The 14,242-nt window shown below is 42.2% G+C and overlaps 1 long non-coding RNA gene across 1 annotated transcript; it reads right to left on the minus strand.

Annotated features, from left to right (window-relative positions):
- Window positions 1-554: 554 nt before the first annotated feature.
- On the minus strand, window positions 555-13,836 carry LOC131383243 (uncharacterized). Its single transcript, XR_009213123.1, has 3 exons — window positions 13,780-13,836; window positions 11,317-11,438; window positions 555-695 (listed from the first exon to the last, which is right to left on the minus strand). It is a non-coding gene; the product is annotated as an uncharacterized LOC131383243 (long non-coding RNA).
- Between the last annotated feature and the right edge of the window lie 406 nt (window positions 13,837-14,242).

Raw genomic sequence — 14,242 nt, forward strand, 5'->3', positions numbered from 1 at the left:
CCCTCAGGCCTTAGCATCTTCATTTGTAGGATAACATCCACCATATCTAGTTTAGGATTATTTCAGGAATCAAAAGAGATGAATATAAAATATACTTTTGCAAAGAATAGGCTCAATGGGAGTTGATACCTTTTAATATATTTTTCTGATTTTAGACAATTTGGACTGATAGCTGTAACTCATGGCTAAAAAGCCCAATTCCTCATTTCTGTGTAGCTGCTTACTTGAGACAACTTCCCTCCACTAAGGTGCCAGCATCTCCCACATTCCTTTCTTGATTTCTGATTCCCTAAATCTAGAAAATACATGGGAAATGGCTGAGTATGTTCCCAGCATACACTGCTACCAAGATTCTTTCTACCTTCCTTTAAGGATTACATCTTCCAAGATGGAATGTGCCACATTAGTCTACATACACAAATACTTCCTATTCTGATATTTCACTGATTTCTGGATGCTATCTCAGAATGGCTGTAGAAAGACTGCTGGGAAATTGTGACGTCAATCAAAACACCACAAAAAGCAGCATGCCGTCATGGATACAATACCTTTGATGTATGGCAGTCACAGATTCTGGTAATTGATGGGTATTTTCCTTCAGGACTTCTCTTGTCTGGTTCAGCCATCATGTTGGTCGGTCGGTTGGTTGGTTGGTTGGTTGGTTGGTTGGTTGGTTTTTCTCAATCTGGTTCCATCTGCATTATAAGTCATAGATAGTATTCTCAGACATAAGCATTAAAAAGTTTATTAGTCTCGGTGTGTGTTTGAGATGTGCCTTCATCCTTTCCCGTGCACTCAGTATTTTATCATCAAATTAGATGTGATATCTTAATTAACAAGCAAAAGTCTTACATATTGACCAAGAAGGGTATTTTATCCATTGATTTTCATCCTAACATAATTAGATCTGTAATGCCACAGCCTCTTTGTCCATGAACATCCTACATGATACCTGGACAGTATAGCTAAAGACACTCTTGGAGTGGTAGATAAAAGAGTAGAGCAAACATGGGATTCTTAGCAACTGCCCAAAAACCCCTAATGCAGCATCCTGTGCTAAACTCCTGGCTCATATTCCAGAATGAGCCAGTCAGAGTGCCCTCTGACTGTAATACCTGTCTCTGTTTTCCACATGTATCTCATCTACCAGATTTTCTGGTCTGAAAGAGGAATTTTAGAGTAATAAAAACAGTGAATGGTGAAAGGTCTGATAGTTATGCAGAAGACAGGATGGATGGTGGCAGAGAGCCAGCACAGGATGAGCCCTTGTGAGCACTTCTATCTTTCCTTCAGTAGCGGAAAGAGTTCAATCGCATTCATCAAAGATTAAAGTGCTTTGAGCTGCCCCTCCAGAGCACTTGGAAAGAGTCGTTGCCTTCTTCGCTCTCATCTAGAAACAGATTTTTTCCATCTTTTCTATCCATCTATTAATTGTCTACATCTGGTACAGTTTTTACAACTTTTCACCAGTGCTTCCTCTTTAAAAAGCATTGGTCATTCCGAGACAACCATTTTTCTTCCTCTGAGAAAGCTTTGGGACGCTCTAGGGTGAGAAAGAGGAGAGGATAGAGTCCATCTGTGAAAAATGTGAAGATAAGTTTTGTTTTCAGAATCCCTGGTTTCCTGTTCATATATCTGTATAAATGGTTCTGAAAATTAAATAGAATGAGTTGTGGGAGCAAACCTGAGTCATTCAACCCTGAGAGAAAGTGTGAGTCTGGATCAAGTTCAACTCAATTCAACAAGTATTGATTGACTGTCCATGATGTGCTATCACAGGGTTAGCAGGCTGAAAAGCAGAAAACCTACAGAGAGGAAACTGATTAAGGCTCTTTTGTCTGTTGTACTTGGTGTTATCTGTTATACCTGAATCTTGACTAACAACTTAACTCATGAATTAGAGGAAGATTTTGTGAGTTTCACTTTACAGTATCCATTCCCCCTATCCCTTCTCATAGGATACTGCTTTTCCTCAAGAAACATCCCCTCACTTTCCTTCCATGACATCCAGATAAAATGGATTCCATCTCCAGTAACAAAGGAAGGTGTGTACCCAGGCTAAGGTGATCAATGTAACATCCTCCTCTGGCTACAGTGAATGGTTCTAGGAAGAGCACATAATGATATTAGAGTTGATCTAAGCTAATCCTGAGAATATATCCCAGAGTCACCACAAGAGAGACAGGCACTCTATGCTAGAGTTTCTGAAGGCATAGATTAAGGGCCTGAAGCTGCTGGCAACCATATTGCCACTAAAAGAAACAGCCTCCCTGAGAAAAGACTTAATGCAGAGACAAGCAAAGCCAAGTACTAAAGGACAAAATTGTAAAGACAGTTTTAGCCCCAACTTTTCTTTCTTTATTTTTTTTTGGGGAAAGCAGAAAGAGGCTTTTAAAATTTATTTATTTATTTAACGTTACTTTAAGTTCCGGGATACATATGCAGAATGTGCAGGTTGGTTACATAGGTATATGTGTGCCATGGTGTTTTGTTGCATCTATTGACCCATCCTCTAAGTTCCCTTCACTCACCACCCCACCTCCAACAGGCCCTGGAGTGTGTTATTCTCCTCCCTGTGTCCATGTGTTCTCATTGTTCAACTCCCAATTATGAGTGAGAACATGCAGTATTTGGTTTTCTGTTCCTGTGTTAGTTTGTTGAGGATGATGGCTTCCAGCTTCATCTATGTCCCTGCAAAGGACATGATCTCATTCCTTTTTATGGCTGTGTAGCATTCCATGGTACCTATGTACCACATTTTCTTTATCTAGTCTATCACTGATGGGCATTTGGGTTGGTTTCATGACTTTGCTATTATAAATAGTGCTGCAATAAACATATGTATGCTTGTGTCTTTATAATAGAATGATTTATATTCATTTGGGTATATACCCAGTAATGGAATTGCTGGGTCAAATGGTATTTTTTGTTCTAGATCCTTGAGGAATTGCCATACTGTCTTCCACAATGGTTGAAGTAATTTACATTCCCACCAACAGTGTAAAAGCATTCATATTTCTCCACAGCCTTGCTAGCATCTATTGTTTCTTGACTTTTTAATAATTGTCATTCTGACTGGCATGAGATGGTATCTCATTGTGGTTTTGATTTGCATTTCTCTAATGATCAGTGATGTTGAGCTTTTTTTCATATGTTTGTTGGCCACGTGTATGTTTTCTTTTGAGAAATGTCTGTTCATATCCTTCACCCATTTTTTGATGGGGTTGGTTTTTTTCTTGTAAATTTGTTTAAGGTCCTTGTAAATTCTGGATATCAGACCTTTGTCAGATGGGTAGATTGCGAAAAGTTTCTCCCGTCCTGTAGGTTGCCTGTTCACTCCGATGATAGTTTCTTTTGCTGTGCAGAAGCTCTTTAGTTTAATTAGATCCCATTTCTCAATTTTGCCTATTGTTGCAATTACTTTTGGCATTTTCTTCACAAAGTCTTTGCCCATGCCTATGTCTAGAATGGTATTGCCTAGGTTTTCTTCTAGGGTTTTTATGGTTTTAGGTTTTACATTTAAGTTTTTATTCCATCTTGAGTTATTTTTGCATAAGATATGAGGAAAGGGTCCAGTTTTAGTTTTCTGCATGTTGCTAGTCAGTTTTCCCAGCACCATTTGTTAAATGGGAGATCCATTCCCCATTGCTTGTTTTTGTGAGGTCTGTCAAATATCAGATGGTGGTGGATGTGTGGTGTTATTTCTGAGATCTCTGTTCTGTTCCATTGGTCTATATGTCTGTTTTGGTACCAGTAACATGCTGCTTTTGGTACTGTAGCCTTGTAGTATAGTTTGAAGTCAGGTAGCATGATGCCTCCAGTTTTGTTCTTTTTGCTTAGGATTGTCTTGGCTATACAGGAGTATAGGAGGAGAAGTTTGATTCCATATGAAATTTAAAGTAGTTTTTTTCTAATTGTGTGAAGAATATCCATGGTAACTTGATGGGAATAGCATTGAATCTATAAATTACTTTGGGCAGTATGGCCATTTTCACAATATTGATTCTTTGTACCCATGAGGATAGAGTGTTTTTCCATTTGTTTGTGTCCTCTCTTATTTCCTTGAGCAGTGATTTGTAATTCTCCTTGAAGAGCTCCTTCACTTCCCTTGTAAGTTGGATTCCTAGGTATTTATTCTCTTTGCAGCTATTGTGAATGGGAGTTCACTCAAAAAATTGTTGAAAAATGTTAATTATTTAATATGTTTTGAAAAAAGAATATTAAATAAAACTATATTTTTGAACATTGTTTGCTTCCTACAACTAAATATTGACATTTAAGGTCCTAGGTTATTGCATTGATCTTTTCTCAGGGGCTCCGAAAAATCCCTTAAGGCAATATTATTTACCATAATTGGTTTCTTAGCATACTGGGAGATAAGGCACAATGCAGCCTAATGCTCCAATTTGGAACTGGAATGATCACACAGACCAATGCCAGGCTACAATTTCCTCTATGGCAGGGACTGGCAAATTTTTCCAGGTTGAGATATTTTTCTTCATTGTTTCCTTTTCTTTTGAATGCCAATCCATCACTGGCTATTACAGGGCATTTTATTTATTTATTTATTTTTATTTATTTATTTATTTTTTAAGATGGAATCTTACTCTGTCACCCAGGCTGGAGTGTAGTGGCGTGATCTCGGCTCACTGCAACCTCTGCCTCCCGGGTTCAAGCAATTCCCCCGCCTCAGCCTCCTGAGTAGCTGGGACTACAGGTGCACGTCACCATGCCCAGCTAAGTTTTTGTATTTTTAGTAGAGACAGGGTTAGAGAGCACTTTAAAAAAGAAATAAAATTCTTCTCTAAAAACACACAGTGAAAATAAAATTTGATAATTCCTTTTCCTTTTTTTAAAATATCATCAGGTTGCTTTTAACTTTTTTCTCATTTGGTTAGAAGTATTTTATCAGTGAAAAGGGTCAGTTTGAGCAATATCCTGAGCTAGTGACATTAATTCATGGTGTACATGAGCCACCTTCTACTGAATAATAGCTAGATAATAAATATAACTCTCTTATTTTTGTTTTGTTTTTTCTAAGTATTTTATTCTCTTTGTAGCAATTGTGAATGGGAGTTCATTCACGATTTGGCTCTCTGCTTGTCTATTGTTGGTGTAAAGGAATGCTTGTGATTTTTGCACATTGATTTTGTATCCTGAGACTTTGCTGAAGTTGCTTATCAGCTTAAGATGTTTTGGGGCTGAGATGATGGAATTTTCTAAATATAAAATCATGTCGTCGGCAAACAGAGACAATTTAACTTCCTCTTTCCCTATTTGAATACCCTTTATTTCTTTTTCAGGCCTGATTGCCTTGGCCAGAACTTCCAATACTATGTTGAATAGGAGTGGTGAAAGGGCATTCTTGTCTTGTACTGGTTTCCTAAGGGAATGCTTCTGGCTTTTGCCCATTCAATATGATATTGGCTATGGGTTTGTCATAAATAGCTCCTACTATTTTGAGATATGTTCCATCAATACCTAGTTTATTGAGAGGGTTTGTTTTTTGTTTGTTTTTTGAGATGGAGTATGATTCTGTGGCCCAGGCTGGAGTACAGTGGTGCAATCTCAGCTCACTGCAGCCTCCACCTCCTGGGTTCAAGCAATTCTCCTGCCTCAGCTCCGGAGTAGCTGGGGTTACAGGCATGTGCCACCACGCCCAGCTAATTTTTGTATTTTTAGCAGAGACAAGGTTTCCCCACATTGACGAGGCTGGTGTCAAAATCCTGACCTCAAGTGATCCACCAGCCTCGGCCTCCCAAAGTGCTGGAATTACAGGTGTGAGCCACCACGCCTGCCCAATTGAGAGTTTTTAACATGAAGGGTTGTTGAATTTTATCAAAGGCCTTTTCTGCATCTATTGAGATAATCATGTGGTTTTTGTCTTTGGTTCTGTTTATGTGATGGATTACATTTATTGATTTGCAAATGTTGAACCAGCCTTGCATCCCAGGGATGAAGCCGACTTGATCGCGCTGGGTAAGTTTTTTGATGTGCTGCTGGATTCGGTTTGCCAGTATTTTATTGAGGATTTTCGCATTGATGTTCATCAGGGATATTGGCCTGAATATTTCTTTTTCTGTTATGTCTCTGCCCGGTTTTGGTATCAGGATAATGCTGGCTTCATAAAATGAGCAAGGGATGAGGCCCTCCTTTTCATTTGTTTGGAATAGTTTCAGAGGAAGGAACTCCTCTTTGTACCTCTGTAGAATTTGGCTGTGGATCCGTCTGGTCCTGGGCTTTTTTTGGTTGGTAGGTTATCAATTACTGCCTCAATTTCAGAACTTGTTATTGGTCTATTCAGGGATTCAACTTCTTCACGGTTTAGTCTTGGGAGGATGAATGTGTCCAGCAATGTATCCATTTCTTCTAGATTTTCCAGTTTATTTGCATAGAGGTATTTATAGTATCCTCTGACGGTAGTTTGTATTTCATTGGGGCCAGTGGTGATATCCCATTTATCATTTTTTATTGCATCTGTTTGATTCTTCTCTCTTTTCTCCTTTATTAGTCTAGCTAGTAGTCTATGTATTTTGTTAAGTTTTTGAAAAAACCAGCTCTTGGATTCACTGATTTTTTGGAGGGGTTTTCGTGTCTCTACCTCCTTCAATTCTGCTCTGATCTTAGTTATTTCTTGTCTTCTGCTAGTTTTTGGATTAGTTTGCTGTTGTCTCTCTAGCTGTTTTAATTGTGATGTTAGGGTGTCGAGTTGAGATCTTTCTAGCTTTCTGGTGTGGGCTTTTAGTGCTATAAATTTCCTTCTTAACATTGCTTTAGCTGTGTCCCAGAGATTCTGGTACATTGTGTCTTTGTCCTCACTGGTTTCAAAGAACTTCTTGATTTCTGCCTTAATTTCATTATTTACCTCGGAGTCATTCAGGAGCAGGTTGTTCAATTTTCATGTAATTGTGTGGTTTTGAGTGAGTTTCTTAATCCTGAGTTCTAATTTGATTGCACTGTAGTCTAAGAGACTGTTATGATTTCAGTTTTTTTGCATTTGCTGAGGAGTGTTTTACTTCCAATTATGTGGTCAATTTTAGAATAAATGCCATGTGGCACTGAGAAGAATGTATATTCTGTTGATTTGTGGTGGAGAGTTCTGAAGATGTCCATTATGTCCATTTGATCCAGAGCTGAGTTCAAGTCCTGAATATCCTTGTTAATTTTCTGTCTTGTTGATTTGTCTAATATTGACAGTGGGGTGTTGAAGTCTCCCACTATTACTGTGTGAGTTTAAGTCTCTTTGTAGGTCTCTAAGAACTTGTTTTATGAATCTGGGTGCTCCTGTATTGGGTGCATATATATTTAGAAGTTAGTTCTTTTTGTTGCATTCATGCGTTTACCATTATTTAATGCCCTTCTTCATCTTTATGATCTCTGTTGGTTTTAAGTCTGTTTTGTCAGAGACTAGGATTGCAACTCTTGCTTTTTTTTTTCTTTCCATTTGCTTGGTAAATATTTTATTTTGAGCCTATGTGTGTCTTTGCAGGTGATATGGGTCTCCTGAATACAGCCCACTGATGGGTCTTGACTCTGCCCAATTTGCCAGTCTGTGTCTTTTAATTGAGACATTTAGTTCATTTACATTTAAGGTTAGTATTGTTATGTGTGAATTTGATTCTGTCATTATGATGGTAGCTGGTTATTTTGCATACTAGTTGATGCAGTTTCTTCATAGTGTCATTGGTCTTTATATTTTGGTGCATTTTTGCAGTGGCTGGTACCAGTGTTTTTGTTTTGTTTTGTTTTTTCTATATTTAGTGCTTCTTTCAGGAGCTCTTACAAGGCAGGCCTGGTGATAACAAAATCCCTCAGCATTTGCTTGTCTGGAAATTATTTTGTTTCTCCTTTGCTAATGAAGCTTAGTTTAGCTGGATATGAAATCCTGGGTTGAAAATTCTTTTCTTTAAGAATGCTGAATATTGGCCCCCAGTCTCTTCTGGCTTGTAGATTTTCTGCTGAGAGGTCCTCTGTTAGTCTGATGGGCTTCCCTTTGTAGGTGACCTGGCCTTTCTCTCTGGCTGCCCTTAACATTTTTTCCTTCATATGGACCTTGGAGAATCTGATGATTACATGTCTTGGGGTCGATCTTCTTGTGGAGTATCTTAGTGGTGTTCTCTGTATTTCCTGAATTTGCACGTTGGCCTGTCTTGATAGGTTGGGGAAGCTCTCTTGGATAATATCCTGAAGTGTGGTTTTCAGCTTGTTTCTATTCTCCCTGTCTCCTTCAGTTACTCCAGTCAATCATAGGTTCAGTCTTTTTATGAAGCCCCATATTTCTTGGAGGCTTTGTTTGTTCCTTTTCATTCCTTTTTCTCTAATCTTGTCTGCATGACTTATTTCAGCAAGGTAGTCTTCAAACTCTGATATCCTTTCTCCTGCTTGGTCTGTTTGGCTGTTGATACTTGTGTATGCTTCACAAAGTTTTTGTACTGTGTTTTTCAGCTCCATCAGTTTATTTATGTTCCTCTCTAAGCTGGTTATTCCAGTTAGCAGCTTATCTAACCTTTTATCAAGGTTCTTAGCTTCTTTGCATTGGGTTAGAACATGCTCCTTTAGCACAGCAGAGTTTTTTATTACCCATTTTCCAAAGGCTACTTCTGTCAGTTCGTCCATCTCATCCTCCGTCCAGTTCTGCACCCTTGCTGGCGAGGCGTTGCGATTATTTGGAGGCGAAGAGGCATTCTGGCCTTTTGGGTTTTCCGCATTTTTTCGTTGATTGTTTCTCATCTTTGTGAGTTTGTCTAGTTTCGATCTTTGAGGCTGCTGACCCTTGGATGGAGTTTTTGGGAGGATTTTTTTTTTGTTGATGATGCTGTTGTTGTTGTTGCTTTCTGTTTGTTTGTTCCCTTTTTTTTTTTTTTTCAATGGTCAGGTCCCTCTTCTGTAGGGCTGCTGAGGTTTGCTGGGGGTTCACTTCAGACCTTATTCATCTGGTTCGCTCCTGCGCCTGGAGATGTCAGTCAAGGAGGCTGGAGAATGGCAAAGATGGGTGGCATGCTCCTTCTTCTCAGATCTCTGACCTGGAGGGGCACCAACCTGATGCCACTATAATCGCTCCTGTATAGGGTGTCTGACAACCCCTGTGGGAGAGTCTCACTCAGTTGGGTGGCACGGGGAACAGGACCTGTTTCAGGAAGTATTTTTGAGAGGTGACAGCATGCTGACAGTCCTCACAGTCCTCGCTCGCTCTCAGCGCCTCCTCTGCCTGGGCTCCCACTTTGGTGGCACTTGAGGAGCCCTTCAGCCCACCGTTGCACTGTGGGAGCCCCTTTCCAGGCTGGCCAAGGCAGGAGCCGGCTCCCTCAGCTTGCAGGGAGGTGTGGAGGGAGAGGCGCGAGCGGGAACCAGGGCTGCGCAGCACTTGCGGGCCTGCTGGAGTTCTGGGTGGGCGTGGGCTTGGCAGGTCCCTCACTCAGAGCAGCCGGCTGGCCCTGCTGGCCCAGGCAATGAGGGGCTTAGCACCCAGGCCAGCGGCTGCAGAGGGTGTACTGGGTCCCCCAGCAGTGCCAGCCCACCAGCGCTGCACTCGATTTCTCACCAGGCCTTAGCTGCCTTCCCACGGGGCAGGGCTCGGGACCTGCAGCCCACCATGCCTGAGCCTCCCATCCCCTCCATGGGCTCCTGTGCGACCCGAGCCTCCCCGACGAGCGCCACCCCCTGCTCCACGGCGCCCAGTCCCATTGACCACCCAAAGGCTGAGGAGTACAAGTGCACGGCGCGGGACTGGCAGCCAGCTCCACCTGCAGCCCCGGTGCAGGATCCACTGGGTGAAGCCAGCTGGGCTCCTGAGTCTGGTGGAGATGTGGAGAACCTTTATGTCTAGCTCAGGGATTGTAAATACACCAATCAGCACCCTGTGTCTAGCTCAGGGTCTGTGAATGCACCAATCGGCACTCTGTATCTAGCTCAAGGTTTGCAGACACACCAATCAGCACCCTGTGTCTAGCTCAGGGTTAGTGAATGCACCAATCGACACTCTGTATTTAGCTGCTCTGGTGGGGCCTTGGAGAACCTTCGTGTCAATACTCTGTATCTAACTGATCTGATGGAGACGTGGAGAACCTTTATGTCTAGCTCAGGGATTGTAAACGCACCAATCAGTGCCCTGTCAAAACAGACCACTGGGCTCTACCAATCAGCAGGACGTGAGTGAGGCCAGATAAGAGAATAAAAGCAGGCTGCCCGAGCCAGCAGTGGCAACCTGCTCGGGTCCCCTTACACACTGTGGAAGCTTTGTTCTTTCGCTCTTTGCAATAAATCTTGTTACTGCTCACTCTTTGGGTCCATGCTGGTTTTATGAGCTGTAACACTCACTGCGAAGGTCTGCAGCTTCACTCCTGAAGCCAGCGAGACCACCAGCCCACCGGGAGGAACAAACAACTCCAGACACGCCGCCTTAAGAGCTGTAGCACTCACCGCGAAGGTCTGCAGCTTCACTTCTGAGCCAGCAAGACCATGAACCCATCAGAAGGAAGAAACTCCGAACACATCCGAACATCGGAAGGAACGAACAACTCCAGACGCTCCACCTTAAGAGCTGTAACACTCACCGTGAGGGTCCGCGGCTTCATTCTTGAAGTCAGTGAGACCAAGAACCCACCAATTCCGGACACACTTTGTCTGTTGGTGGAGGGGGTGTGCTTCACTGCGGGGAAACCCACTCATCTGGTCTGCCCCGATTCCTCAGAACTGCCAAGAGGAAAGGCTAAGTCTGCTTGTCTGCAGAGACTATGGCTACTCCTCCCCCTAGGGGCTCTGGCCCAGGGAGATCTGTGTCCTGTCCCTGAGCCTCTGGCTGGAGTTGCTGGAGTTCCTGCAGGGAAGCCCTGCCCAGTGAGGAAGGATGTGTCAGGGTCAGGCCTGAAGAGGCACTCTGCCGCTCTGCCTCAGTCTGCCACAGCCAGTGTGTTGGGCTGTGGGGGACACCTCCTGGGGACCAAGCCGTGCAGCCTCCCTGGTTCCAGCAGGGGAAAAAGCGCAGCCTGGAGCTACAGAGATGGATGCCGCCCCACCCCCCTCAAATCCCCCTGCGTGTTAGGCAGTTATGAGTCCCAGTGCTGGCTGCGGCCCCTCCCACAAGGAGCTGAAAGAGCTTAGATAGGAGTCAGCTGCAGCTGTGGTGCTGGTCGACCCTCCCCTTGGGAGCTCCGCCGACTTAGGCAGATTCTAGCTGACAGGCTGTTGAGAATCTGCACGGCTCTGGGGTTGGGACCCCACGCCCGGGTGCATGGGTTCGCGAGTGGGATCTTTCGCTCGGTGGGTTGCACCGTTCCATGGAAAAAAGCAGTTTCCCCAGCTGGGTAGCACACCTACCTTGGCTGGGGGGTGGGGACTCCTCTGCTCCATGTGGCTCTCAGGAGGGCCGCCACACCACATTGCTCTTCCTTTCTCTCCATGGATCACGTCACCCGCCTAGTCAGTTCTGATGAGAGAACCTGGATACGTTGTTGCAGGTGAAGGATTCAGATGCTAATTATGGTTCTTTTCGATGGGCTCCACTGACCACCGCTGTTTCTAGTTGGCCATCTTGGCCCCCCTCCTCCAGATCCAGCTTTTCCTGAAGTCATTTCCCTAGGAATTCCCAGTTAGTTGAGCAGCAAGTTCCCCGTTTTTCTTAACCCGACTGGAATTGAATTTATTGTCACTTGCAGCTCAAAGATTCCTGGAAAACTTATCCTATTTGGCGAATCATCCCAAAGGATACTAACTTCCTTCTTAACCTTAAGTAACTGTCAGAAAATGTAATAATTAAGAAATCACATTTATGACTTTTATATGTGATTTTACGAGCATATAATTTATCTCAATATGCTTTACTATTGGGAAGAAACCCACAAGTAAATAATGTGTGGATTCATTTGTTAATTTAGAGTGAAAGGAATACTATATGTAAAACTGTTGATAACAATTCATGGGGAATAAGGATGAAAATTAAGATATGTTTATTAATTAGCACATTCACCAATAGTTTTTTTCAACCCCTTTTACCTGACATCTTCTTAGAATACAAGCACATGTAAGGACTCACCTCCCCCCCAGGTGTATGCAGTAAGGGATTAATCAGATTCCAAAAGAGATCAGTAATTCTACTCATCTGGCCTAAAAGATCCTGGGACACTATCAATCTCCTTTTGTAGTAGCATTCAGCCCACCATCTCAATAAATCTACTGTTCATTACAGAGTGTTTTCTATGTGCCAGACACCATGCTGAGAGTTTGATATGCCAAATATTTCATTGAAACCTCACAAGACCCTATTATGAATCTTATTTATTACAGGTTAGGCAACTGAGCTTCCTGCAAATTAAGCATTTTGCTAAGGTCAGCTAGAAATGGAGACCTGGATTTTTAATCATGCCCATATGATTTCAAAATCTGTGACCTCAGCCACTATATTATTTTTCAGTTCATCATTTTCTCACAGTCCCATCCTTTGTCCACCATCATGATTACCAATTGAGCTCAACAGACTTTGGAGCCAACTAACTCAATTCAATTTCCTAAGGTTCTAGCCCTGTTCTTCCCCACACTGCCCTCTTTCCTCACCTCAGTGCCAGGATTCCCCAACTCCCGAGGTCTCCAGGATTCATCTCAGGAAGGAACTACCCAGGGAGATTAAGTCTCAGTGTGGGAAAAGGAAAAGAGAGCATACAAGGAATCCTCAAGTTCTTTTCAACTGATATGTCCTAAAACACATTCTTTAAACCATCTTCCTCTTTAAACCAACTTCTCCTCCAAAATAGGTAGCAAATCTCAGGTTACTGGGACAGCTTCCTCAAATGTGATATCCAATGAATTGCTAACTTCTTCAGATTCCTCTTTCAAGATTATTCCTTTTGAATTCTACTTACAATATTTATTGTATTACCTTCTCTCCTTATTGTAAGTTCTTCCTACCCTGTTTCTCTGTCTCTGATTTCTCACTTTCTGTTTCCCCTTGGAGAGTAAACTAAAAGCTCCTTTTTATCACATTACTTACCAGCTCAAAAATTTTTATCTGCTCCCATTATTTGCTGAGTAGGCTCAAAAATTTTAACATAGCTTCTAAGGACTTGCATGAACTGGTCTCTGCCTACATTTCCCTCCCTTTATCCTTCCACTTTCTACATGTGCTATTCTAAAGTATCCTGGTTGCTGGCCCCTGAACTCAGCTTGCTTTCTCAACTTCATGATCCTGTTCACATGTTTCCTCAGTGTGAGATGTGTTTTCACTTGTCTTTGCCCACAGTGATCCTATTTTATTCTTAGAGACCCAGATCACATTCCATTTGTTCTGAAACCCCAAGAAGAAATTGCTCCTCTTCCTCTGAAGACCTGAGGAGCTTACTGACATCACTATATCCTTGATATTTATCCTATATTGCCTTGTACTGCAGCTATGGGAGTGGGTGTTTCATTCCTTTCACCAGGTATTACATTTTAAAGAGCAGGACTTATAACTTACACATCTTTACGCCCCACCGCAACACCTGGCCTAGTGCATTGGCTATAAGTGATACTGACAGATGTTCTAACTGAGTGAATGAAATATATAAATAGGTAAAAATGCTATGGTAGTCAGAATCTAAGATGGCCCCAAGGATTCTAGCCTCCTGATATTCATGTTTTTGTATAGTCTCCTTCCACACTGAATAACCAATAAAATTTTGCAAAAATGATAGAATGTGACTTCCAAGGTAAAATCATTAAAGTTACTGTGGCATTCCCATCTCATGGAGCAGTTCATATGGTGCGAAACTGAGGCCTCCCACCAACAGCCAGCCCCAACTTGGTTACCTGAGGGAGTCATCGCAGAAGTGGATCCTTCAGTCTCAGGCAAATCTTCAGATGGCTGCAACAACAGGTGACATCTTTACTACAGTCTTTTGAGAGACCCTGAGCCAGAATCACTCAGCTACAAGTTGCCAGAGATAATGTATGTCTGTTATTATTTTAAGAATCTAAATTTTAGAGTAATTTGTTACACAGCAGTCAACAACGAATACAGAAGCCCATTGTAATAGCTATAACCACAGCATTAAAAAGTTCAAAAAACTTCCATTGGGTTTGAGGGAAAAAAATAAAAACAAAAATGAGACGTTATAAAGAAATAAAACACTTCAAAAAATTGAATGCCTGGTTGTGCATGTAAGGTATTTCTGTTGCTAGAAGACTATGAAAGATTGTTTTCAGTCTCCAGGTCTCTGTGCATGTTTCTGATGTGTGAGTCATAATCTCTAGGTATGTTTGTAATATTAAT

The sequence above is a fragment of the Hylobates moloch genome, unplaced genomic scaffold (assembly GCF_009828535.3).
Source record: "Hylobates moloch isolate HMO894 unplaced genomic scaffold, HMol_V3 SCAFFOLD_4, whole genome shotgun sequence".
NCBI lineage: Eukaryota > Metazoa > Chordata > Mammalia > Primates > Hylobatidae > Hylobates > Hylobates moloch.